We start from the raw sequence: 27,231 nt of genomic DNA, 5'->3' as shown, positions 1-27,231 counted from the left end.
CTGGTGTACTGGGACGACCCAGAGGGAGGGTATGGGGAGGGAGGAGGGAGGAGGGTTCAGGATGGGGAACACAGGTATACCTGTGGCGGATTCATTTCGATATTTGGCAAAACTAATACAATATTGTAAAGTTTAAAAATAACATAAAATTTAAAAAAAATTAAAAAAAAAAACAGTAGTCATCCTAATGGGTGTGAGATGGTACCTCACTGTGATTTTGGTTCCATTTCCCTAATGATTAGTGATGCTGAACATCTTTTTGTGGCCACTCACATACCTCCTTTGGAGAAATGTCTATTCCAAGTTCTTTGCTAATTTTGAATTGTTGTTGAGGTTGTTTTTTGTTTTTGTTGTTGTTGAGTTTTAGGAGCTCTCTATATATTTTATTAATCCCTTATCAGATATATGATTCTCAAATATTTTTTTTTTTACCATCATACGGTTTTGCCTTTTTACTCTTTTGACTATGTCTTTAAATGTTAAATTTTCATGAAGTCAAATTTGTGTATTTTTTCTGTTGTTACCTTTGCTTTTGATATCATATCAAAGAAATTATTGCCAAGTCCAATGTCCTGAAGCTTTTGTTCTATCTTTTCTTCTGAATTTTTTTATTGTTTTAATCTTGCAGTTAGGGCCTTGATTCATTTGTAATTTTGTATATGCTGTTATGTATGGATCCAGTTTAATTCTTGCATGTGGTTATTCAGTTTTCCCAGCATCAGTTGTTGAAAAGGCCACATTACCACCTTTGTCAAAAATCACTTCCCTGTATATGTTTATTTCTAAGCATTCTGTTTTATTCCATTATTCTATTTTATCGTTCTGCGTATCTCCCATTCTTGATTACTCTATCTCTGTAGTAAGTTTTGAAATTAAAGTGCATGTCCTGAAGTTTTGTTCTTTTTTCCAGACACTTCTGGCTATTTGGAATCCCTTGAGATTTCATGTGACTTTTAGTTTGGGTTTTTCTATTTTTGTTTAAAAAGTGCCATTGGCATTTTGATAGGACTTGCTTTGAATCTGTAGATTGTTTTGGATAGTATGGACATTCTTAACAGTATCGAGTCTTTCAATCCATAAACATGAAATGTGTTTCCACTTATTTATATCTTCTTCAGTTTCTTTCAGCAATATTTTGTAGTTTTTAATGTACAAGTCTCTCACCTCCTTGGTTAAGTTATAATTCCTAAGTATCTTATTCTTTTTGATGCTATTGTGAATGGAACTATTATTATAATTTCCTTTTTTAGATTTATTGTTTGTGTATAAAAATGCAACTGATTTTTGTGTGTTGACTTTGTATCCTGCTACTTTGCTGAATTCATTTATTACCTCTAATTTTTTTGTGTGGAATTTTTAGAGTTTTCTCTATATATATATATAAGTTATATATGTATATATAGTTTATATATATAGTTTTCTATATAAATATATAAGATATTAAAAGATGATATATAAGATGATATATATCAGATGACATCATTTGCAAACAGATCACTTTACTTCTTCCTTTCCAATTTAGGTGTATTTTATTTCATTTTCTCATTGTTAATGGCTATAACTGTTTTGGCTGTAACTTCCAGTGCTGTGTTGAATAAAAGAGGTGAAAACTGGGCATCCTTACCTTATTCCTGCTCTTAGAGAAAGAGCTTTCAGCCTTTCACCATTAAGTATGATATTTGCTGTGAATCTTTCATAACTTGCTCTTATTATGTTGAGATAGTTTTATTCTATTCAGTTTGTTGGAGTCTTTTTTAATCAGGAAAGAGTATTTTATTTTGCCACATTACTTTTCTATATCAGTTGAGATGATTGTGCAGTTTCTTCATGTTGTCGATGTGGCATATTATACTGATCAATTTTCATACATCAAACCTTCTTTGCATTGCAGAAATAAATCCTATTTGGTCATTGTGTATAATACTTTTACTATGCTACCAAATTCTTTTTGCCAGGATTTTGTTGAGGATTTTTTCATCAGTATTCATAGGGATCTGCCTCTTGAGAAATTTGTACGCAGGTCAGGAAGCAACAGTTAGAACTGGACATGGAACAACAGACTGGTTCCAAATAGGAAAAGGAGTACGTCAAGGCTATATATTGTCATCCTGTTTATTTAACTTATATGCAGAGTACATCATGAGAAACGCTGGACTGGAAGAAACACAAAATGGAATCAAGATTGCCGGGAGAAATATCAATAACCTCAGATATGCAGATGACACCACCCTTATGGCAGAAAGTGAAGAGGAACTCAAAAGCCTCTTGATGAAAGTGAAAGAGGAGAGTGAAAAAGTTGGCTTAAAGCTCAACTTTCAGAAAATGAAGATCATGGCATCCAGTCCCACCACTTCATGGCAAATAGATGGGGAAACAGTGGAAACAGTGTCAGACTTTATTTTTCTGGGCTCCAAAATCACTACAGATGGTGACTGCAGCCATGAAATTAAAAGACGCTTACTCCTTGGAAGGAAAATTATGACCAACCTAGATAGCATATTCAAAAGCAGAGACATTACTTTGCCAACAAAGGTTCGTCTAGTCAAGGCTATGGTTTTTCCTGTGGTCATGTATGGATGTGAGAGTTGGACTGTGAGGAAGGCTGAGCGCTGAAGAATTGATGCTTTTGAACTGTGGTGTTGGAGAAGACTCTTGAGGGTCCCTTGGACTGCAAGGAGATCCAACCAGTCCATTCTGAAGGAAATCAGCCCTGGGATTCCTTTGGAAGGAATGATGCTAAAGCTGAAACTCCAGTACTTTGGCCACCTCATGTGAAGAGTTGACTCACTGGAAAAGACTCTGATGCTGGGAGGGACTGGGGGCAAGAGGAGAAGGGGACCACAGAGGACGAGATGGCTGGATGGCATCACTGACTCAATGGATGTGAGTCTCAGTGAACTCTGGGAGTTGGTGATGGACAGGGAGGCCTGGCGTGCTGCGATTCATGGGGCTGCAAAGAGTCGGACACGACTGAGCGACTGATCTGATCTGAGCTGATTTGATCCATAGGGATATTGGTTTGTAATTTACTTTTCTTGTAATATCTTTGTCTGGCTTTGGTATCAGGGTTAAACTGGCCTTATAGAATGAGTTAGGAAGTGTTCCCTCTTCTACAATTTTCTGGAAAAGCTTGGGGAGAATTGGTATGAAATTTTTCTTTAAAATGTAGAATTCACTAAGTGAAGCCCTCAGGTTGACAGCTTTTCTTTTTGGGGGAGATTTTTGATTACTGATTCAATCTCCTTGCTAGTTATAAGTCTGTTCAGTTTTTCTCTTCATGGTTTACTCTTGTTAGGATTTGTGTTTCTAGGAAACTTACCAGATGATCTAAATTATCCAATTTGTTGGGCATACAGTTGTTCATAGTACTCTTTTTTTTTTTTTTTTTTCTATTTTTTCTTTTTTTTTTTTTTTTAAACTTTACAATATTGTATTACTTTTGCCAAACATCAAAATGAATCCGCCACAGGTATACCCGTGCTCCCCATCCTGAACCCTCCTCCCTCCTCTCTCCCCATACCCCCCACTCTGGGTCATCCCAGTGCACCAGTCCCAAGCATCCAGTATCGTGCATCGACCCTGGACTGGCGACTCATTTCATACATGATATTATACATGTTTCAATGCCATTCTCCCAAATCTCCCCACCCTCTCCCTCTCCCACAGAGTCCATAAGACTGATCTATACATCAGTGTCTCTTTTGCTGTCTCGTACACAGGGTTATTGTTACCATCTTTCTAAATTCCATATATATGCGTTAGTATACTGTATTGGTGTTTTTCTTTCTGGCTTACTTCACTCTGTATAATAGGTTCCAGTTTCATCCACCTCATTAGAACTGATTCAAATGTATTCTTTTTAATGGCTGAGTAATACTCCATTGTGTATATGTACCACAGCTTTTTCATAGTACTCTCTTATAATAATTTTTATTTCTGTAGAATTGGTAATAATGCCCACACTTTTAATTCTGGTGTTAGTAATTTTTCTTAGCTCATCTAATGGTTATCAAGTTTCTTGATCTTTTCAAAGAACCTACCTACAAAATTGTTTAAATGAAGTAATTTCCAGGGCTTCCCAGGTGGCGCTAGTGATAAAGAACCCGCCTGCCTATGCAGGAGACAGAAGAGACACGGGTTCGATCCCTGATCAGGAAGACCTCCCCTCCAGAGGAGGAAGTGGCAGCCCACTCCAGTATTCTTCCCTGGAGAATCCCATGGATAGAGGAGCCTGGCGGGTTACAGTCCATAGTGGTGCAAAGAGTCAGACATGACTGAAGCAACTTAGCATGTAGTTGATTTCTGATGTTGCTTTATCTTTATATAAACCAAAGTGATTCACACATACAAGCATGTATATAAATATATGTATATATGTGTGTATTAGATTCTTTTCCATTATTCAGTTGCTCAGTCGTGTCCGACTCTTTGCAACCTCATGGACTGTAGCACACCAGGCTTCCCTGTCCATCACCAACTCCTGGAGCTTGCTCAAACTCATGCCCATCAAGTCGGTGACGCCATCCAACCATCTCATCCTCTGTCTTCCCCTTCTCCTGCCCTCAATCTTTCCCAACATCAGGGTCTTTTCTAGTGAGTCAGTTCTTTGAAGCATCAGGTGGCCAAAGTGTTGGAGCTTCAACATCAGTCCTTCCAGTGAATATTCAGGACTGATTTCATTTAGGATTGACTGGTGTGATCTCCATGCAGTCCAAGGGACTCTCAAGAGTCTTCGCCAATACCAGTTTGAAAGCATCAATTTTTTTGGTGCTCAGCTTTATGGTCCAGCTCTCACATCTGTACATGACTACTAAAAAAACTATAGCTTTGAATAGATGGACCTTTGTGGGCAAAGAAATGTCTCTGCTTTTAAATATGCTGTCTAGGTTTGTCATAGCTTGTTTTCCAAGCAGCAAACATCTTTTAATTTCATGGCTGCAGTTGCCATCTGCAGTGATTTTGGAACCCAAGAAAATAAAGTCTGTCACTGTTTCCATTGTTTCCCCATCTATTTGCCATGAAGTGATGGGACCAGATGCCATGATCTTCGTATTTTGAATGTTGAGTTTTAAGCCAGCTTTTGCACTCTGCTCTTTCACTTTCATCAAGAGGCTCTTTAGTTCCTTTTATCTTTATTACATAAGGGTGGTGTCATCTGAGGTTACTGATATTTCTCCTGGCAATCCTGTTTCCAACTTGTGCTCCATCCACCCCTGCATTTTGCATGACATACTCTGCATATAAGTGAAATAAGCACAGTGACATACACAGCCTTTACGTATTCTTTTCCCAGTTTGGCACCAGTCCATTGTTCAATGTCCGGTTTTAACTGTTGCTTCTTGACCTGCATACAGATTTCTTTTCCATTATAGGTTATTATAGGATATTGAGAATTGTTTCCTGTGCTAAACTGTAGGTCTTTGTTGGTTATCTATTTTGTATATAGTAGTATGTATATTTTAATCCCAAACTCCTAATTTATCCTTCCCCTGCTTTTCCCTTTCATGGCCATAAGTTTGTTTTCTTTGTAAGTCTATTTCTGTTTTGTAAATAAGTCCGTTTGTTTCCTTTTTTAAGATTCCACATATAAGCGATGTCATATAATATTTGTGTTTCTTTGACTTCACTTATTATGAAAATCTGAGGCAAATGGCCTTATACTATGCTTTTTTTAGGATGGAGTAATATTACATTGTGTATATAGAACACATCTTTATCCATTCATCTAATGATGGACATTTCCACTGCATAATTGTAAGGAATTTGATTCAGGTCATAACTGAATGGTCTAGTGGTTTTCCCTACTTTCTTCAATTTAAGTCTGAATTTTGCAATAAGGAGTTCATGATTTGAGCCACAGTCAGCTTCCAGTCTTGTTTTTGCTGACTGTATAGGGCTTCTCCATCTTTGGCTGCAAAGAATATAATCAATCTGATTTCAATGTTGGCCATCTGGTGATGTCCATGTGTAGAGTCTTCTATTGTGTTGCTGGAAGAGGGTGTTTGCTATGACCAGTGCACTCTCTTGGCAAAACTGTTAGCCTTTGCCCTGCTTCATTCTGTACTCCAAGGCTAAATTTGCCTATTACTCCAGATATCTCTTGATTTCCTGCTTTTGCATTCCAGTCCCCTATGACAAAAAAGACATCTTTTGGGGGTGTTAGTTCTAGAAGGTCTTGTAGGTCTTCATAGAACCTTTTAACTTCAACTTCTTTGGCATTAGTGACTGGGGCATAGAATCAGATTAGTGTGGTATTGAATGGTTTCCCTTGGAAACGAACAGAGATCATTCTGGCATTTTTGAGTTTTCACCCAAATACTGCATTTTGGACTCTCTTGTTGACTATGAGGGCTTTCTTCATTTCTTCTAAAGGATTCTTGGCCACAGTAGTAGATATAATGGTCATCTGAATTAAATTTGCCCATTCCAGTCCATTTTAGTTCACTGATTCCTAAAATGTCGATGTTCACTCTTGCCATCTCCTGTTTGACCACTTCCAATTTACCTTGAATCATGGACCTAACATTACAGGTTCCCATGCAATATTGTTCTTTACAACATCAGACTTTACTTCCATCTTCAATCTTACCTGCTACTGGGCTTTGTTTTCACTTTGGCTCCATCTCTTCATTCTTTCTGGAGTTATTTCTCCACTCTTTTTCAGTAGCATATTGGGTACCTTCTGATCTGGGGAGTTCATCTTTCAGTGTCATATCTTTTTGCTTTTTCATACTGTTCATGGGGTTCTCAAGGCAAGAATACTGAAGTAGTTTTCCATTCCCTTCTGCAGTTTAAATTGAAGAAAGTAGGGAAAACCACTAGACCATTCAGCTATGACCTAAATCAAATCCCTTACGATTATACACTGGAAGTGACAAATAGATTCAAGGGATTAGGTTTGATAGAGTGCCTGAAGAACTATGGATGGAAGTTTGTGACACTGTACAGGAGGCAGTGATCAAGACCATCCCCAAGAAAAAGAAATGCAAAACAGCAAAATGGTTGTCTGAGGAGGCCTTACGAATAGCCGAGAAAAGAAGAGAAGCTAAAGGCAAAGGAGAAAAGGAAAGATATACCCATTTGAATGCAGAGTTCCAAAGAATAGCAAGGAGAGATAAGAAAGCCTTCCTCAGTGATCAGTGCAAAGAAAGAGAGGAAAACAATAGAATGGGAAAGCCTAGAGATCTCTTCAAGAAAATTAGAGATGCCAAGGGAAATTTCATGCAAAGATGGGCTCAATAAAGGACAGAAATGGTATGGACCTGACAGAAGCAGAAGATATTAAGACGAGGTGGCAAGAATACACAGAAGAACTATACAAAAAAGATCATCATGACCCAGATAACCATGATGGTGTGGTCACTCGCCCAGAGCCAGACATCCTGGCATGCAAAGTAAAGTGGGCCTTAGAAAGCATCACTATGAACAAAGCTAGTGGAGGTGATGGAATTCCAGTTGAGCTCTTTCAGATCCTAAAAGATGATGCTGTGAAAGTGCAGCACTCAATATGCCAGCAAGTTTGGAAAACTCAGCAGTGGCCACAGGACTGGAAAAGGTCAGTTTTCATTCCAGTCTCAAAGAAGGCAATGCCAAAGAATGCTCAAACTACCGCACAGTTACACTCATCTCGCACACTAGCAAAGTAATGCTCAAAATTCTCCAAGCCAGGCTTCAACAGTACACGAACCGTGAACGTCCAGATGTTCAAGCTGGATTTAGAAAAGGCAGAGGAACAAGAGATCAAATTGCCAACATCCGTTGGATCATTGAAAAAGCAAGAGAGTTCCAGAAAAACATCTACTTCTGCTTGATTGACTACGCCAAAGCCTCTGACTGTGTAGATCACAACAAACTGTGGAAAATTCTTAAAGAGATGGGAATACCAGACCACCTAACCTGCCTCCTGAGAAATCTGCATGCAGGTCAAGAAGCATCAGTTAGAACCGGACACGGAACAACGGACTGGTTCCAAATTGGGAAAGGAGTATGTCCTGGATGTATATTGTCACCCTGCTTATTTAACTTATATGCAGAGTACATCATGTGAAATGCCAGTCTGAATGAAGCACAAGCTGGAATCAAGATTGCCAGGAGAAATATCAATAATCTCAGATATGCAGATGACACCACCCTTATGGCAGAAAGCGAAGAAGAACTAAAGAGCCTCTTGAAGAAAGTCAAAGAGGAGAGTGAAAAACTCTCCTCAACACACATTAAAACTCAACACACATGTACACCCATGGTGGATTCATGTCAATGTATGGCAAAACCAATACAATAAAGTAAAAGTAAATAAATAAATACATAAAACTGAGATTAAAAAAAAACGAAGATCATGGCATCTGGTCCCATCACTTCAGGGCAAACAGACGTGGAAACAATGGAAACAGTGACAGACTTTATTTTGGAGAGCTCCAAAACAACTGCAGATGGTGACTGCAGCCATGAAACTAAAAGACGCTTGCTCCTTGGAAGAACAGCTATGACCCACCTAGACAGCATATTAAAAAGCAGAGACATTACTTTGCCGGCAAGTTCCTTTAATCAAAGCTATGGTTTTTCCAGTAGTCACATATGGATGTGAAAGTTGGACCATAAAGAAAGCTGAGCACTGAAGAGTTGATGCTTTTGATCTGTGGTGTTGGAGAAGACTCTTGAGAGTCCCTTGGACTGCAAGGAGATCCAACCCGTCTATCCTAAAGGAGATCAGTCCTGAATATTCATTGGAAGGACTGATGCTGAAGCTGAAACTCCAATAGTTTGGCCACCTGATGTGAAGAACTGACTCCTTGCAAAAGCCCCTGATGCTGGGGAAGATGGAGGGCAGGAGGAGAAGGGGACGACAGAGGATGAGATGGTTGGATGGCATCACCGACTCAATGGACATGAGTTTGAGCAAGCCCCGAGAGTTGGTGGTGGTCAGGGAAGCCTGGAGTGCTGCAGTCTGTGGGGTCGCAAAGAGTCGGACACGACTGAGCGACTGAACTAAAAACATCAAAGCACCCCAAGTGTGCACCAACAGATGAATGGATAGGCAAAATGTGGTCTATACATATGAACTATTACATAGCCTTAAAAAAGAAAGTGTGAAATATGTAACATCAGAGATAAACTTTAAGGATATTATTTAAGTCACAAAAAAGACAAATGCTGTATGAACCCACCTACGTGACTTTACTTAGAATAGTCAAAACTGTAAGGATAGAGAATAAAATGTTGGTTGACAGGCTGAAGGAGACGAAAATGAGGAATTACTCAGTGTGTGTATAGTTTCAGTTTTATATGCTGAATAGAGTCATGAGGATGGAAGGGTGGTGATTACTACACAGCAGTGTGCATGTATCTAGTACCACTGAACTGGACTACAAAAACTGTTAAGATAGTGTATTTCATATATGTCTATTTCACATAAACATTACATTACTCCTGAGTGACAGGAGTGTCTTTTGCTATTCTTAACAATCCCATCTCATCCGCACCTGTGTTTATGCTACATAAACACACAGGTTAATGAACTTACTGATCGTGTTGGGGGAGCAGCTGTGCCTGGAGAAGCATGGAAGCGCTGTCCCCCACCCCACTCCTTGCCCTATATGCATCTCTCCCATTTGCCTGTCCCGAAGTTTCACCCTTTGTAAAAAATAGCAAAGTGGTCATTGTAAGCAAAGCTCTATTCTGAGTTCTGTGAGTCATTCTAGTGAATTATTGAACCTGAGGGGTGAGTATGTGGAAAATCTTGAATTTACAGCCAGCTGGGCAGATGTGCAAGTAGCCTGGGGACCTCGCTGGCAGCTGCTATCTTAAGTGTGGGCGGTCACTTCAGTGCTACTCAGCCTTCAACTCTGGGGTGTACACTCACTCGGGTTTGTTCAGAATAGAACAGAACTGCCAGACACCTAGTTGGTTTCAAAGGTTGTTGTTGGAATGACACAACCACCCCATCATGATTCCCACAGTAAATATGAGGAAAGTGGAAGAAAGAGATGTGAGGGGCCTCACCCAATGTAAGAGAGCAGCTGGGATTCTAGCCAGGCTGCCTGACTCCAGATTTCACACCAGTAACTTTTAACAGCTCTCCCATTCCTTACATTCCAACCATAAATGAAATGATGTTTTCCACGGGCAATTCCATATTTTCCTGCTTCTGTGTTACTGCTCATCTTCCCTGGAACACTCTTCTCTCCCACCTCTACGTTCCAATACGACATCAAGGTCAGGCACCAGTGCCAGCTTGTGAAGCCCTCACCCAGCCCCAGTGCTCAGCTGCAGCCGTGGAAACACACTTCATGTGCTGGCAACGACAGAACTGACCTCCAGGCCAGCAGCTTCACTCTGGACTCAGTGCTGTCCCTGTGCGGAGGCCATATCACCCCCGGGCTGCTCCCGGCCATGACTGAATATAACAGATGCCTCCAGACAGCTCTGAGGCTAGCTTTGGCTCAAGGACTCCCAATGGCCTGGCCAGATCTTCCCTGGGCGGCCCTCTCTTCCTCCCAACCCTCAACTTCTCTTTCACTCAGGGGTCAGGCTGCATTGTGGCTGGATGGCTCTCCCAGGTTTTCTCAGTTCCCTCCCTGTTTTCTCACAGCTCCTACCGACTAATCAATCCTTGCACAGTTAATCCTGTCTTGGAATCTACATTTTTCTCTGTATTTCCCATTTTATTATCTATTTACTATTTCATTTAAAAGTCTCTCTCAAGCTTTTAACTTATATAATTTATGGGAACCAACACCACTACCAAAAACTCTGGGCAACTACCTACACTGTGGTTATTGTGTGCCAGTGACATTTCCAAATTTATATTTAATACCTAAGTAAAGAATAGCAAGGAGAGATAAGAAAGCCTTCTTCAGCGATCAATGCAAAGAAATAGAGGAAAACAATAGAATGGGAAAGCCTAGAGATCTCTTCAAGAAAATTAGACATGACAAGGGAACATTTCATGCAGAGATGGGCTCAATAAAAGACAGAAATGGTATGGACCTAACAGAAACAGAAGATATTAAGAAGAGGTGGCAAGAATACACAGAAGAACTGTACAAAAAAGATCTTCATGACCAAGATAATCACGATGGTGTGATCACTCACCGAGAGCCAGACATCCTGGAATGTGAAGTCAAGTGGGCCTTAGAAAGCATCACTATGAACAAAGCTAGTGGAGGTGATGGAATTCCAGTTGAGCTATTTCAAATCCTGAAAGATAATGCTGTGAAAGTGCTGCACTCAATATGCCAGCAAATTTGAAAAACTCAGCAGTGGCCACAGGACTGGAAAAGGTCAGTTTTCATTCCAATCCCAAAGAAAGGCAATGCCAAAGAATGTTCAAACTACCGCACAATTGCACTCATCTCACATGCTAGTAAAGTAATGCTCAAAATTCTCCAAGCCAGGCTTCAGCAATATGTAAACCATGAACTTCCTGATGTTCAAGCTGGTTTTAGAAAGGGCAAAGGAACCAGAGATCAAATTGCCAACATCCGCTGGATCATGGAAAAAGCAAGAGAGTTCCAGAAAAACATCTATTTCTGCTTTATTGACTATGCCAAAGCCTTTGACTGTGTGGATCACAATAAACTGTGGAAAATTGTGAAAGAGATGGGAATACCAGAACACCTGATCTGCCTCTTGAGAAATTTGTATGCAGGTCAGGAAGCAAGAGTTAGAACTGGACATGGAACAACAGACTGGTTCCAGAAAGGAAAAGGAGTACGTCAAGGCTGTATATTGTCACCCTGCTTATTTAACTTATACGCAGAGTACATCATGTGAAATGCCAGCCTGAATGAAGCACAAGCTGGAATCAAGATTGCCAGGATAAAGATCAATAACCTCAGATACACAGATGACACCACCCTTATGGCAGAAAGTGAAGAGGAACTCAAAAGCCTCTTGATGAAAGTGAAAGTGGAGAGTGAAAAAGTTGGCTTAAAGCTCAACATTCAGAAAACAAAGATCATGGCATCCAGTCCTATCACTTCATGGCAAATAGATGGGGAAACAGTGGAAACAGTGTCAGACTTTATTTTGGGAGGCTCCAAAATCACTGCAGATGGTGACTGCAGCCATGAAATTAAAAGACGCTTACTCCTTGAGAAATATACCATGTTCATGGATTGGAAGAATCAATATAGTGAAAATGAGTATACTACCCAAAGCAATGTATAGATTCAACGCAATCCCTATCAAGCTACCAACAGTATTCTTCACAGAGCTAGAACAAATAATTTCACAATTTGTATGGAAATACAAAAAAACCTCGAATAGCCAAAGCGATCTTGAGAAAAAAGAATGGAACTGGAGGAATCAACCTACCTGACTTCAGGCTCTACTACAAAGCCACAGTTATCAAGATAGTATGGTACTGGCACAAAGACAGAAATATTGATCAATGGAATAAAATAGAAAGCCCAGAGATAAATCCACGCACATATGGACACCTTATCTTCGACAAAGAAGGCAAGAATATACAATGGATTAAAGACAATCTCTTTAACAAGTGGTGCTGGGAAATCTGGTCAACCACTTGTAAAAGAATGAAACTGGACCACTTTCTAACACCATACACAAAAATAAACTCAAAATGGATTAAAGATCTAAACATAAGACCAGAAACTATAAAACTCCTAGAGGAGAACATAGGCAAAACACTCTCCGACATACATCACAGCAGGATCCTCTATGACCCACCTCCCAGAATATTGGAAATAAAAGCAAAAATAAACAAATGGGACCTAATTAACCTTAAAAGCTTCTGCACATCAAAGGAAACTATTAGCAAGGTGAAAAGACAGCCTTCAGAATGGGAGAAAATAATAGCAAATGAAGCAACCGACAAACAACTAATCTCAAAAATATACAAGCAACTCCTACAGCTCAACTCCAGAAAAATAAACGACCCAATCAAAAAATGGGCCAAAGAACTAAATAGACATTTCTCCAAAAAAGACATACAGATGGCTAACAAACACATGAAAAGATGCTCAACATCACTCATTGTCAGAGAAATGCAAATCAAAACCACTATGAGGTACCATTTCACACCAGTCAGAATGGCTGCGATCCAAAAGTCTACAAATAATAAATGCTGGAGAGGGTGTGGAGAAAAGGGAACCCTCTTACACTGTTGGTGGGAATGCAAACTAGTACAGCCACTATGGAGAACAGTGTGGAGATTCCTTAAAAAACTGGAAATAGAACTGCCTTATGATCCAGCAACCCCACTGCTGGGCATACACACTGAGGAAACCAGAAGGGAAAGAGACACGTGTACCCCAATGTTCATCGCAGCACTGTTTATAATAGCCAAGACATGGAAGCAACCTAGATGTCCATCAGCAGATGAATGGATAAGAAAGCTGTGGTACATATACACAATGGAGTATTACTCAGCCATTAAAAAGAATACATTTGAATCAGTTCTAATGAGGTGGATGAAACTGGAGCCTATTATACAGAGTGAAGTAAGCCAGAAGGAAAAACATAAATACAGTATACTAACGCATATATATGGAATTTAGAAAGATGGTAACAATAACCCGGTGTACGAGACAGCAAAAGAGACACTGATGTATAGAACAGTCTTATGGACTCTGTGGGAGAGGGAGAGGGTGGGAAGATGTGGGAGAATGGCAATGAAACATGTAAAATATCATGTAGGAAATGAGTTGCCAGTCCAGGTTCGATGCATGATGCTGGATGCTTGGGGCTGGTGCACTGGGACGGCCCAGAGGGATGGTATGGGGAGGGAGGAGGGAGGAGGGTTCGGGATGGGGAACACATGTATACCTGTGGCGGATTCATTTTGATATTTGGCAAAACTAATACAATTATGTAAAGTTTAAAAATAAAATAAAATTGGAAGAATGAATAACAAACAAAAAAAAAAAGACGCTTACTCCTTGGAAGGAAAGTTATGACCAACCTAGATAGCATATTCAAAAGCAGAGACATTACTTTGCCAACCAAGTTTCGTCTAGTCAAGGCTATGGTTTTTCCTGTGGTCATGTATGGATGTGAGAGTTGGACTGTGAAGAAGGCTGAGCGCCGAAGAATTGATGCTTTTGAAGTGTGGTGTGGAGAAGACTCTTGAGAGTCCCCTGGACTGCAAGGAGATCCAACCAGTCCATTCTAAAGGAGATCATCCCTGGGATTTCTTTGGAAGGAATGATGCTAAAGCTGAAACTCCAGTACTTTGGCCACCTCATGTGAAGAGCTGACTCATTGGAAAAGACTCTGATGCTGGGAGGGATTGGGGGCAGGAGGAGAAGGGGACGTCAGAGGATGAGATTGCTGGATGGCATCACCAACTCAATGGACGTGAGTCTGGGTGAACTCCGGGAGTTGGTGATGGACAGGGAGGCCTGGCGTGCTGTGATTCATGGGGTTGCAAAGAGTCGGACACGACTGAGCGACTGAACTGAACTGAAATAAACATTGTTAATGTTCATTAATATACCATCTGAAATCATCCAGAAACTCCTAGTTAGCTACAAAGCACACATTCGGAAATCTGTTTCTTAAAGGACCCAGATGGATAGTCCCTGGGTTTAAAGATCGTCTTCCACCCTGAGCCTCCACAGCATCTCATTGGTGCCCGCATCGGGGCACTTGACACAGCCAACCTTGGACAGCCATTACTGCCTTATTTCTCCTACTAGACTTTAAGCTTCTCGCGAGACTCTAAGCCTGAGTCATTTTTTTTTAATCCTTCTCTACACTTAGTATACAGTCTATAATTATTTTATCTGTTCACTAGTGAATGAATAAATAAGGACCTGCGAACAGGGAACACAGACTAGGAGGGGAATATTTCTTAAAGTCTTCTCTCTGTGATGTTAACAAGTATCATCTGGAGGGAAAGTTCATGGTCACACCAAGTTTAGGAAGTGCTGAGCTGAACAAAAATTAACCGATGTCTTTACTGTACAACTTCTCTGAGCATTTAAGATGCTCCTTTCATTTTGTGACTCTCCAGAAAGCAATGTCCTTCTATGGTCCATAGAATTGGTGTTCTGAGGAACCCAGATTGGGAAGCGTAATTAGAAAGACCAAGAAAAGCTCCAGGATGCATGGTGCATCCAAGATGATTCTGAAAGAACTGCAAGGGCTTCAGCAGGCCAAGATGGAAGAGAGAAAGTGAAGAACTTTGCGAGGAGCATTTAGTAAATTACAGAGGCAGGAAGGGACCAGTCACATTTGGAGAAATCACATAGACTGTTTACTAGGTTCCCCTGGTGGCTCAGACGGTAAAGAATCCGCCCGCAATGTGGGAGACATGGGTTCAATCCCTGGGTTGGGAAGATCGCCTGGAGAAGGGAACAGCGACCCACTTCAGTATTCTGGCCTGGAGAATTCCATTAACAGAGGAGCCGGGCAGGCTACAGTCCACTGGGTCGCAAAGAGTAGGACACGACTGAGTGACTTTCACTTTCATGAGAGCCTAAAGGGTAGCAAGAGCAGAAAGGAAGGTCATGGAGGAACTGCATTTTAGACTATGATATTTGGCCTTTATCCTATGATGCTATGAAAGTTTCTGCACCAGGAAATGATGGGATAAATGGTGACAAAGGGAACCGTTAGTTTTAATTAGAAAAGCATGGTGCATGTTTAATGGTTCACCAAGAAGAATTCCATATGCTGCAAAACCAAAGAAAGCAATCTCAGGTTTTATAACCAAGGCAATCTGTTTGTCACATTACTAAATCCATAGCCATAATAAGGCTTCTGCAGTGCTTAATGTTCTGGTTTGCAATACGTGTTATGGGAAAGAATCTATTAAAATGTTATTAAGATGAACAAATCATCTTGCATCAACTTCTTTGGGAAAAAAGCTATAAATTACATCATCTCAATTTCTTGCCTCTTTTTTTGGCCCAGATTTGTCGCTTACAGTCACATATTTGGGGCAACTGAAGTTAGTAACCTTTAAGCAAACCTGTAGCTTATTCTCATCAAGATATATGTGGTACTTGCAGACATTATCGTTCAACCAAAAAGCTGGTATAGGGCACAATGCAGAAAGAGGTGCCAGGGCATGCACATCTGAGTCTGTGCTCTTAGGAAAGGCTGGTTGTTGCAGAGTTGAAATTTAACTAATCAGCTCTTCTTCACACAATTAAATTAAAAGCAAATACTACTTCATAAGTTGAAAATATATTTGTCTTCAATATGCCATGATGGGAAAGTTGAATATATTCCAGATCTAACATACTGCTTTGGTATATATTATCCCAAAGAATCATTTTAAATTATTTTCCATTTTAACCTGCAACATTTTGAGTTTTGATCATTTCAAATCATTGTAGGAAGAATTCAAACCCTTCCAGAGACATTTTCGTGTTTTCTGAGGGTATGTTCAGTTATTGAAATATGTCTTTGCAGCTATTTTTCTCAGGATACAAATAGGGTTTTATCTTTTGGGGTTTTTCCAACTTTAATGCATATACCTTTCAGTTTACAACCTAGGACTCTTTCTCAATTCTTCTCTGTCTAAAGATATTGGATTGGCCAGAAAGTTCATCCAGATTTTTCCATAACATTTGACAGCATAATTCAAATGAACTTTTTGGCCAACGTAATACTATCAACACCACTGATTCATACTTGACTGCAGAAATCCCTGAATGTATTCATTTAATCTTCCTCATCCCATCTCATTGGCTCCCTGCCTTAGAATGTTTACTCATGCTGTTGCTTCTCTTCCTCACCAAGATAACTCTCACTTACTCAGAGAAATTTTCCTTGATGGTCATAATTGAGTCAGTGCTTCCTATATCACTTCTCGTAGCCTTTCCCCACTCCTAAATCTTACCACTTATGTAATTTTCATATTTGTGTTATTACTTAAATAGTAGCCTGATTTCCCCTTGGACCCTAATTTCCCTGAATTATGGGGATGGATGGTGAGATAAGGAATCTAGTAGATCTTTTCCATCAAATAATAAATTAAATCACATTTAATTTATATATTTCAAACTCTGCAATGTGATATCCAGGAAATTATCTGATTTGGAAAGTTGCCCAAAACTTATAGTTTTTTTTGGAAAATTCCCCAAACCTGAAAAGAGGACAAGAACTACCAGAAGGTGAAAAAGGTTTGGCTAATTTTTAAAGAACATTGGATCTGCTTTGGCTAGTAGAAACAAATCAGAAGATAAATCTGTCTAATCAGGTAGGCATACCTCTGGTCAAGAAAAAAAAGAGATAATGTGAATTGGAGATGAAGGGATTAATTTAGGGAGTTTGTGAGGGACACATATGCACTGCTATATTTAAAATGGATAACCAACAAGGACCTACTATACAGCACAGGGAACTCTGCTCAATGTTATGCGGCAGCCTAGACTGGATGGGAGTTTGGGGGAGAATGGATACACGCATATGTATGGCTGAGTCCATTTGCTGTCCACCTGAAACTATCACAACACTATTAATCAGCTATACTCCAATGAAAAATAAGAAGTTTTTTTTAAAAGAAAAAGTTTTTTTAAAAAGAAAAAATACGATCAACTATGACACAGTGATATAACAACAATAAAAATATTAACTACTCAGCTTTAATAAACATAGAAAGTCTAGGCAAAATATATTTCTGGATATATGTAAAGTTTTAAAAATGGGGATGGGAAAGATAGGTAAAGGGGATCAAAGGCCCAGACTTCCCATTATAAATAATATGTCACTGATATAACAATGTACAGCAGTGACTATAGTTAATAATCCTGAGTAGCCCATTTGAAAGTTGCTGAGAGAGTATCTTAGAGGTCTTCATCACAAGAAAAACATTGCAATTATGTGTGGTGACAGATAATAATTAGACTTATCATGGTGATGGTTTTGCAATATATGCAAATATCAGATCATAACTGTATACCAGAAATGAATATAATGCTGTATGTCCATTTTAACTCAATGAAAATTATTTTGAAATGGCACAGGAAGAAATACTGAATAGACTAATAAATATTAGGGAAATTGAGCATTCACAAAAGTACCCAGACCCAAAGGGTATTCTTAAGGTATTAAATATTTGTGTCTTCCTGGAATTTATATATTGAAGCCTCATTCCCAATGTGAAGGTATCAGGAGGTGGGGCTTTGGGAGGTGATCAAGTCATGGGATTAGTGCCTTTACAAAATAGACCCCAGAGAGCTCCCTTATTCACTTCCAGCCATGTGAGGGTAAAGCAACAAGACAACGGTCTATGAACCAGGTCCTCACCAAGTCCTCACCTATGAACCAAGTCCCTGAACCTTCTGGCACCTTGGACTTGCCACCCTCCAGAACTATAAGAAATAAATGTTGTTTAAGCCACCAAGTCTATGGTATTTTTGTTACAGCAGCCGAAATTAAGACAGATATCGTGGATGTAATCTACCACACTTCCAAGGAATAGATAATCACCATCATATGCCTGATTCTGAAACTAGTAAGAAGAATAAAAAAAAAAAAAAAAGTTCTTTATACTTGTGAATCCTAACAAAATATTAGACAACCAAGTCTAACAGGTATTGATGATGCAACAGCATCAAGAAGTTTATTCTAGAAATTTAAATTAAGCACGTTAGGATCAGAACATCAGTAACATTAAGACCTAAGGTACTAAGAATTAAAGGGGAAAAAATCATGTTATTATGAAAATAAATGCAGAAAAGTACTAGGTAATATTCAATACCTATTATGATTTTTATTTTTTTAAATCTCAGCTGGGAATATAAAAGTATTTTCTTATTTTGACAATATCTCAATAACAAAAAAATCATACTTAGTCAACAAAACATTACACTTAATAGAAAAACCTAAATATGTCTACCATCATCATGATGACTTATTATAAATCTGGAGATCCTGGCAATCACTGAGACAAGAAAACAAAATAAGAGCTAAAAGAATTTGAAGAGATGATAAAGCTGTCTTTATTTGCACATTGGATCATCTGCATGGAAAATTCAACAAGACCATTAGATGAGTCATTATAACTAGTAAGAGTTCATCAATATTGCAAGATAAAATATTAACTCATAAAATTTAATATAATGTTCTTTACCAATGATAGCCAATGGAGAAATAAAATAGAAAATCATTCGTAACAGTTAGAAAACCCATCACTTACCTGGAGGGAGGGTACAATGAAACGTTCTTAACTGCAGTGGTGGTTACACAACTGTATACATTATGTCAAATTTCAAGAACTGTCCACTAAACGGGTTCATTTCATGATGAAGAGGGTGTGGAGAAAAGGAAACTCCCCTAAACGATTGGTGGGAATGTAAACTGGTGCAACCACTGTGGATAATAGCATGGAGTTGCTTGGAAAACTAAAAATAGAGTCACCATGTTATCCAGCAAACCCACTCCTGGGCATATCCCTGGAGAAAACTCTAATTCAAAAAGACACATGTACCCTATGTTTATAGCAGCACTATTCACAATAGCCAAGACGTGGAAGCAACCGAACTGTCCACCGACGGATGAATCAACAAAGAGGGAGCACATGTACACAACAGAACATTACTCAGCCATAAAAGAACAAAATAATGCCATTTGCATCAACATGGATGGACCTAGAGATTACCATACAAAATGAAATCAGAAAGACAAATACGATGTGATACCACTTATGTGTGGGATCTAAAACATGACACAGTGAACCTGTCTACAAAACAGAATTATGAACAAAGAAAGAAAACAAACTTGTGGTTGCCAAAGGGGTGGGGGACGGAGGAAGGATGGAGTGGGAGACTGGGGTTAGCAGATGTAAGCTTTTACATATAGAACGGATAAACAACAAGTTCCTACTGCTTAGCACTGAGAACTATATTCAATATTCTACGATAAGCCATAATAGAAAAGAATGTATATGCAAAACCGAATCATCTTGCTGTACACCAGTCATTAACACAGCATTCATTGTAAATCAACTATAATTTTTTCTAAAAGGGTCCATTTTACTATATGCGAATTATACTTTTTTTTTAAGCAGACAAAAAAAAAAAAATCACCAGACTCAAAAGTACACCAAATCCCGAAGCTCTGAAGGGCACACATGTGCCCCCAACAGGCCTGAGAGCCGCCCTGGGCCTTCTGCTGGGCGTCCCCCTCTGGCTCTGTCGACTTCTGCTCCTGGAGCAGCCAAAGAACTGTGTGAGCCTGGCTTCCCTCACCCCTATAAAGCCCCCAACACACACATGCGCCTGCCCTTTCCTTTTCCTTTTCCCTCCCTTCCTGTTGCCCACGTTCTCCCCAGGAGAGGCCCCACCGCCACCTGCTCAGAGCCGAGCTTCAGAGTAAAGCTGGTGACCCAAGACCACTGTCAAAACCACGCCGGACACCTCATGGGTCAGTCAAGCCTTTGCGGGCTGATCCAAGTCCCCAGATCACCCTCAAGGACAGCACTGCTTCTACAGGGAAGTAACCACATGAACAAAGAGCATTCAGAGCACACCCTGGCCCAAGCTGAGGACAGCCCGTACTTTGGTCTCCTTGGAACAACTTACCCTTCTGGGTTTCAGGCTGAACCAGGGTGTAGGGAGGTCTAGCAGAAGCCCTGGGGTCAAGCCGTCCTCGGCTGGGCCTAAGGAGAACATGGCAAGGCCTACGTCAGCTCAGACAGACGGTGAAGCCAGTGGAGAGTAGATGAAGACTGTGGCCTTTGCTCTCTGCTCCCCCACCTCCTGGGCAACCCCCTACCTGTTCCCTCGTGTATCCAGCCCCCTGGTGCCTTCACCATACGAACCTCACTTGGAAAGTCTCCCACCAACTCTTCCAAGATGCAAAGTCCCAGGCACGAGAGGGAAGAAAAAACTTCCAGTGTCACCAGCCAGGTTTGTTTCCTGAACGCTGAGATGCTGAAATTTGCAGCAAAGTGTGTTTGCTCGGGGAGCGTGGGGAAAGGTGATGAGGAAAAGCTGTGAGGATGGTTGTTCTGCGCATGTGTGACTCCGCTATGGGCCAGAAGTAGCAGACCACGTGTTCCCGCTCGCTCAGATGAAGGATGGGCGGTTCCATCCAGTCTTAACCAACTCAGCTCCAACTAGACACAGCTGAGTCCAAGTTTCTAGAAAACAACTCAGGCAAACATGTTAGCGGCCTTGGGTTCTTAAAATGACCATGCTTAGTGAAGGCAGGTGAAATGGGTTTAACCCACGGCCTCAATGGGACCTACTCTATCAGGGAGAAAGCCTAAAACTAAGTCAGAGCCACTCAGATGTGTTTGGGGCAGGGGTGGGCACCCAGGGTGGGGGCGGTTCTTGTATGTCTTCAAATAGGTATCTGGTGGCGGGCCCAGTGCACTGACCTTAAAGGAGTCTCTGCCACACCCTTAACCCTGGCAACCCTTGACCCTCCCACTAACCCCAGCCTCAACCTCAGCATCCTTCTGGTACCAAAGACCATTCTTAAGACTGCAGAGGGGCCACTGGTGATGGCCAGAGTCCCAAGCCTGCTGTTGCCACCTATTAACATGAGCTGATTCTTTTTATCAGCACAGATTAGAAAGGGTCTCCTGTCTCAATAACCCCTAGGAGCATCTCAGCCTCCTACGATGTTGCTAAGTTTTGCAGGCCAGAGCAACTGGCTCCATAACACCAACTTCTCCTGTGTGGGGAGAAGCCCAACTTGAGCCTCCTGGCTCTGAGCAAAGATGTCTTGCCCTGGAGGAGCAAGGAAGTCTCCTCTTGTTTGTGTGAGATCTAGAGTTGAGTGTTGGGCTTCAACGCTCTGCCAGAGATCTGCAGCCTGACCCTCCTTACAATCCTGCCCCTCGGCAGCTTCACAAGGTGACTGGATGTCACTGCTTGACTTAAAGTGCTCACGGACTCCCTGCCAGCCACATCTGAGGCTCTTGTTGGCAGCCCTGCCAGCCCCTACATCCATCTGCAGCCCCAGACAGCACAGCAACCCCCACCTGTCACCCCACTTCCTTCCCAGCCTGGCACAAGCTCCTCACTTCTCAACTGCTTCTCTCCCCAGCTCACGTGGCTGCCCCTTCTGTGTGCCCCTCAGGACCTGGCCCTCATCACTGTCCCTCAGCTGGATGGCTCACTCCCAGGGCATCAGGAAGCATCACCACAAACCAGTGTCCTTCATCTGTGTGCTCCTGCCCAGAACGGGTCTTCAAAAACACATCAGACTCTCACCTTCCTGTCACCATTTATCTGGCTTCCCAGGGGTCAGGGGGCGGCAGAGAAGACTTGCTGAGGCTGAACTAAATACCTATCAGACCACAAGGAGCAGATGGTCATCTGTGACCTGGCCTGGAGGGACGAGGGATCTTCTTTTCCTCTGGGATTTATGAACACCCATGGTGTGGAGTCCCAAAACATGGCCTTTTCCCTTGTAGGGTCTGGGGTATTTCATCCTCTCATTGAAAACTGTTCTAGGAGGGGTCCAGAGCACACAGACCTCACTGAATTGAGGCCTGTGGGAGAGTCTGTGTGTGAAGGCTAATCAGAGTCCCGGGCATCTGGGCCACCAGACACACGGACAAAAAGGAGTGCAGATTCTGAGAGGAAATCACCCCACGAGGGTGATTAAGCCACCTTAGGGCCACAACTGGGGCTTCATGTGTGCTCAGCCGTTTCAGGTTGCCACGGATGAGCCATGACCAAGGATGATTCCAGATTGTGTTTGACCTGCTCCTGTACTGGACCCCACAGCGGGGCATTTATACAAAGGCCTCCAGACTTACCAGCCGGGACAGGGCTCAAGAGAACCAGCTGCTGCCACTCAAACTCCTGCTCAAGTCAGGAGGCTCCGAGCAGTACTGCTGCCCCCACAGCCCTGTCCAGGGGCCATTTAGCACCAGAGCTGGGGCTGGTCCAAGGAGGAGGGAGAGAATGAGGAGGCCCGGGGGTTTGCAGCTCCAGGAATGGCATGGATCAGAGTCGGCATGACCTTCAGTAAGTCACGATGCTCCCCAGACCTTGGTGTCTGTGTCTGTGCTGTCTACTGGTGGATGGCAGTCCTTATAAAGAAATGAGGAAATGTACATGAAAGTGATGGAAAACTAGTGCACGACAGATGTACCAACTACTTCCAGAGGTCCCTTCCAGTCCTGAGCCGTATGCACGTACATTTCTGTGAAATCCAGACTCCGAGGGGCCAGTGGTTTGATGACCTGGCAGAAGGACATGGGGAGCAGAGGGAGAGGAAGGAGCTGGACAGGCAATCTTCCTGGTGACACAAGCATGTGGTGACCACAGGGGCCAGTGTGGTCGTGAGGAGAAACGCCAGCACATTACAAAATGCCATGTGTCGTCCTCAACATCCGAGACATGGAGACCCCCTCCTCAGGAAGCTAGAGGTATTTCCTGGTGGCTTGTCCACTCCTAAGATCTGGATCCATCATTGATCTTTCTAGTACAGCAAACTGTAGCACCCCCAGAGACCTACCCCTGGGGGGAGAGCTGCAGGGGGCCACTGTGCTCGGAGCCCAGCCTGCCGGGGTCCCACGTCACTGCAAGAGCCAGAGGGCAGGCGGGCAAGAACAGAGACTCTGGGGGGCCATCACAGCATCCAGCCGTCGGGAAGGGCTGAGGCACAGCCACTGGTCTCTCCAGCCAGGCTGTCCTTCTAGGGAGCCCGCCCCAGGCAAAGTGCCCTGGAGGACACATCCGCATCCAGCAACAGCTGGCGCTCCGTGAAGACAGCAGCTAGAAATCTGGGGGGGAGAGTGCATGGGCGAAGGCAGGGCCGCCAGTGCCTGCCCGGGATCCCAGCCCCCCGCCTGTGTCTCGTCTTCTCATCTTGAAAAGAACTGCATGGTCATCCTCTTTTGTTCCCTGACGTTTTTCAGCGCCACCTCGGTGGGCTGCCCCCTTTCACAGAGTCACTCCAGGACAGTGACTCAAACGGGAACTCAGCTGCCCCAGGTCTACTTCTCTGTTTCTCTCATTTCCCCTCCGGGACAAACCTAGGTCAGCAGCTGTGGCAGGTTCTTGAGCAAAGATGCTGGGGCCCAGGGGACTGCCTTGTCTGATCTCTCAGCCTCTCTCACTCAGGCCTTAGATTTATCCAGAAAGAGTGCCTTCCTGTATGTCTGTGGGCTGATTACATAAATACAGTGTTGCATCTGCCCTGGGCTCCTGGAGACCTCAGCATCAGACTGACTTCAACGCCGAATGAACAGAACGCAATCCGTGAAGAGGACCAGGAATGTCTCAAAAATGTTCTTTCTTCCCATTCCAGCTGTGCCATGATGACATTACACAAAATGAGATAAGATAACATTTTTTGAGAACTCTGACTCTCCGGCTCTGTGCCACAGAAGGAAATAAGCTCAATCTAATTACACAGAACAAATAGCTGTGCTCCTCTCCCTGTGCACGGCCCTCCCAAGGGTCCTTGGTCGGCTCCCTGCCTCCACCTACCCCCATAAGACCATTTTGCAGGAGCTGACACACCTCCCTCACAGCCATGCCCCCAAAAGGGAGTCAGCTATGACCCAGGCTTCCTCTGCTGTTTGTTTCTCTTGGTGACTGTTTCTAGGTCTGGCCACTGGATTTCAGCTCTCAGAACAGAACTGATGTTGCAGAAATAAACCGCCCAGAGAGCTTTGCAGGAGGAGGGCCCCCCACCCACAGCCCTGGAGCACACAGGGCTGCCACTGGGCACAGCTACTCACCTGGTACATCCTGCAGCCTCCCCGCCCAGCAAGGCCCAGCCTGGAAAGCTGTGGTACCAACATGCGAGTCCCCCGAAAGTCTGTTCCAGGGGCTACAGCAGAGCTGTTGGGGGGTCCCCTCTTGCTTGGGCTCTAGCCACCTTGGATCCCCCACCCCCAAGACACTGGCTTTCCCCAAGACTGGCACAGTCACTCCTGGCCTGGGGCCCGCCTTTGAGCTCAGCTTCTGCCTGCATTTGCCCAGTTCTATTTATCAAGCCCTTTCCAGGGCAGACCTCACACAGGTGCTGGGGACTCAGAAGCAAGAGGACATAGTCACTGCCCTTCAGGGAGCTTGCGATCCTATGACTTAAAAGGACAACACAGACTCTACTCTTACCCTGCCCCCACCATCCAGGGCTCTGCCAGAGCCTTGTTCCCAGCCTTTTCCAAACTCAGAAACATCCTTACATGCAACAGCTTTCCAACTGCTGAATCAAACATACAAGATGCAAAAACAAAATCAAGATGCTTCTGGCCTCTGTCTTCACTCTGAAAAGCACAAAATCAGCACTTCCCAAAACGTGAGAAAAGCAACAGCTAAATATATGCCCCTGAGTAACAGAGGCTAGGTTGATAAAAACAAAATGTCCTATACTGTGAAAGCCACTTGCAGATAAAAGGTGAGCAGTGTGGGGCTGGGTGTCCTTGGCGGCTCACAGGTAAAGAATCTGCCTGCCAATGCCGGAGACACAGGTTCTATCCCTGGGTTGGGAAGATCCTCTGAAGGAGGAAATGGCAACCCACTCCAGTATTCTCGCCCGGGAAGTCCATGGGCAGAGGAGCCTGGTGGGCTACAGTCCGTGGAGTTGCAAAAGAGTTGGACATGACTTAGGGACTAAACAACAGTGACAGGTGGGGCTGGCTCCTGTCCTGTTTCTGGGCTGGGCTGACTGCTAAGCCCAGGCTGAGAAGAACTGAGAATCTTCATGTTACCAAGTGGAGTGAGGAAGGCTGTTTGTTGAACTGGGGTTTTTCAGAGCTGACGACTTTGATTTGTCCATGGACAGTAATGGCAATGACTTGGCTAGAAGGCACAAGATGCACAGAGTCCCTAGAGGTGGAAGAAACTGCCCTCCTCCCTCCAGCCAGGTGGGGAAGGGAAGCGGTCACTTTCTCTGGGTGGCTGCTGTGGTCGGTGTATGTCATGGGTCAAGGGCACACTGTGTGTATCCTCAGATTGGAGAGGGGTGCACTGCATCCTTCCAGGAGCTAGAAACCTCGGCAGTGGGGATTCCAGGAATCGAGGAAGTAACTTTGAGGGGGTGTGGCTGCCTAGCTGACCTGAAGTTAGGTCACCCATCCTCCCCAACACACCCCAACACAAAAACAGGATGCTCTACAAAGTGCTGAGGTGGCTAAAGAATTAGCTGGCTGTCCCCAGCATCTCTCCCCCTCCTTAGAGAAGCAGGAGCCCCCTGGCAGTGAAGGGGAAGCAAGGGTTTTTATTTGGGGGGGTGGAGAGGGAGTCACTTCTGAGCTCAAGACTCCACTCTGTCACTCACTAGCTAGAGTTACGTCTGTGAAAGGGGGCCGAAGGCTGAGACCAGCCCCTCCCTGCCCCACACCCACCTGCAAATTAGGAGTCTTCAGGAACATGATTGAGCGACTTCACTTTCACTTTTCACTTTCAGGCACTGGAGAAGGAAATGGCAACCCACTCCAGTGTTCTTGCCTGGAGAATCCCAGGGACGGGGGAGCCTGGTGGGCTGCCATCTATGGGGTCGCACAGAGTTGGACACGACTGAAGCGACTTAGCAGCAGCAGCAGCAGGAAGTGACCAAGTGGAACTCACTGCAGGCCCTTGGATCAAACATCTCACAGAAAGACACACCTGAGGATAGTGTACAAGGTTGTTTCTTGCAACATTATTTACAGTGGCAATAAAAGGAAATAATCTATGTATTCTATTGGGGAATGGCAAAAGAAATTACAGTGCATTCAACTATGAAATCCATACTATGAGCGATTATGCAGCTATTATAAAGAACGGGTTAGAGCCACATATAATTTCCAATAAAATGATTTGCTATGTATTAGAAACCAGCAAACTACATATTTGGAAAAATATATTTTATCTCTAAAATGCAGTTCTCATTAAAAAGAAAATAAATGTGGGGAGACAGGAAGGTTTACGTATTTTACATGTCAATCAAGAAAGACATGAAAGAATATATATCCAACTGTTCATATTAGTTCCCTCGGGAGCCTGGAGTTTATGTGAAAGCTTAAGTGTTGCTCAGTCTGTCTTACTCTGCCATCCCATTAACTGTAGCCCACCAGGCTCCTCTGTCCATGGGACTATCCAGGCAAGAATACTGGAGTGTGTTGCCATTCCCTTCTCCAGCAGATCTTCCCAACCCAAGGATTGAACCAGCGTCTCCTACATTGCAGGTGGATTCTTTACCATCTGAGCCACCAAGAAGTCCTAGAGTTTACTAGAATTTATAGGGCGGTGGGGAGGGCAGCGGGGGGAGGGGGTGGTGGGGAGGGGCAGAATATATACACACTCTCATAAGTATATGTTTGTGTGTATACATATATATGTATCTTTGCACTGCTTGATA

General features: G+C 42.9%; 1 long non-coding RNA gene across 1 annotated transcript in view; it reads right to left on the bottom strand.

The window, feature by feature from the left end:
• Window positions 1-26,794, bottom strand: part of LOC139186472 (uncharacterized) — a 60,319-nt gene extending 33,525 nt beyond the window's left edge. Inside the window, exons 1-2 of the long non-coding RNA XR_011570030.1 lie at window positions 20,738-26,794; window positions 20,499-20,575 (exon numbers count right to left, since the gene is read on the bottom strand). This is a non-coding gene — a long non-coding RNA (uncharacterized lncRNA). The remainder of the gene's footprint in view (window positions 1-20,498; window positions 20,576-20,737) is intronic.
• Between the last annotated feature and the right edge of the window lie 437 nt (window positions 26,795-27,231).

Source organism: Bos indicus, chromosome 13 (genome assembly GCF_029378745.1).
Source record: "Bos indicus isolate NIAB-ARS_2022 breed Sahiwal x Tharparkar chromosome 13, NIAB-ARS_B.indTharparkar_mat_pri_1.0, whole genome shotgun sequence".
In the NCBI taxonomy this organism is placed as follows: Eukaryota; Metazoa; Chordata; class Mammalia; order Artiodactyla; family Bovidae; genus Bos; species Bos indicus.
Note: the sequence above shows the minus strand (reverse complement) of the source record. Positions and strands in the feature narration are given on the sequence as shown.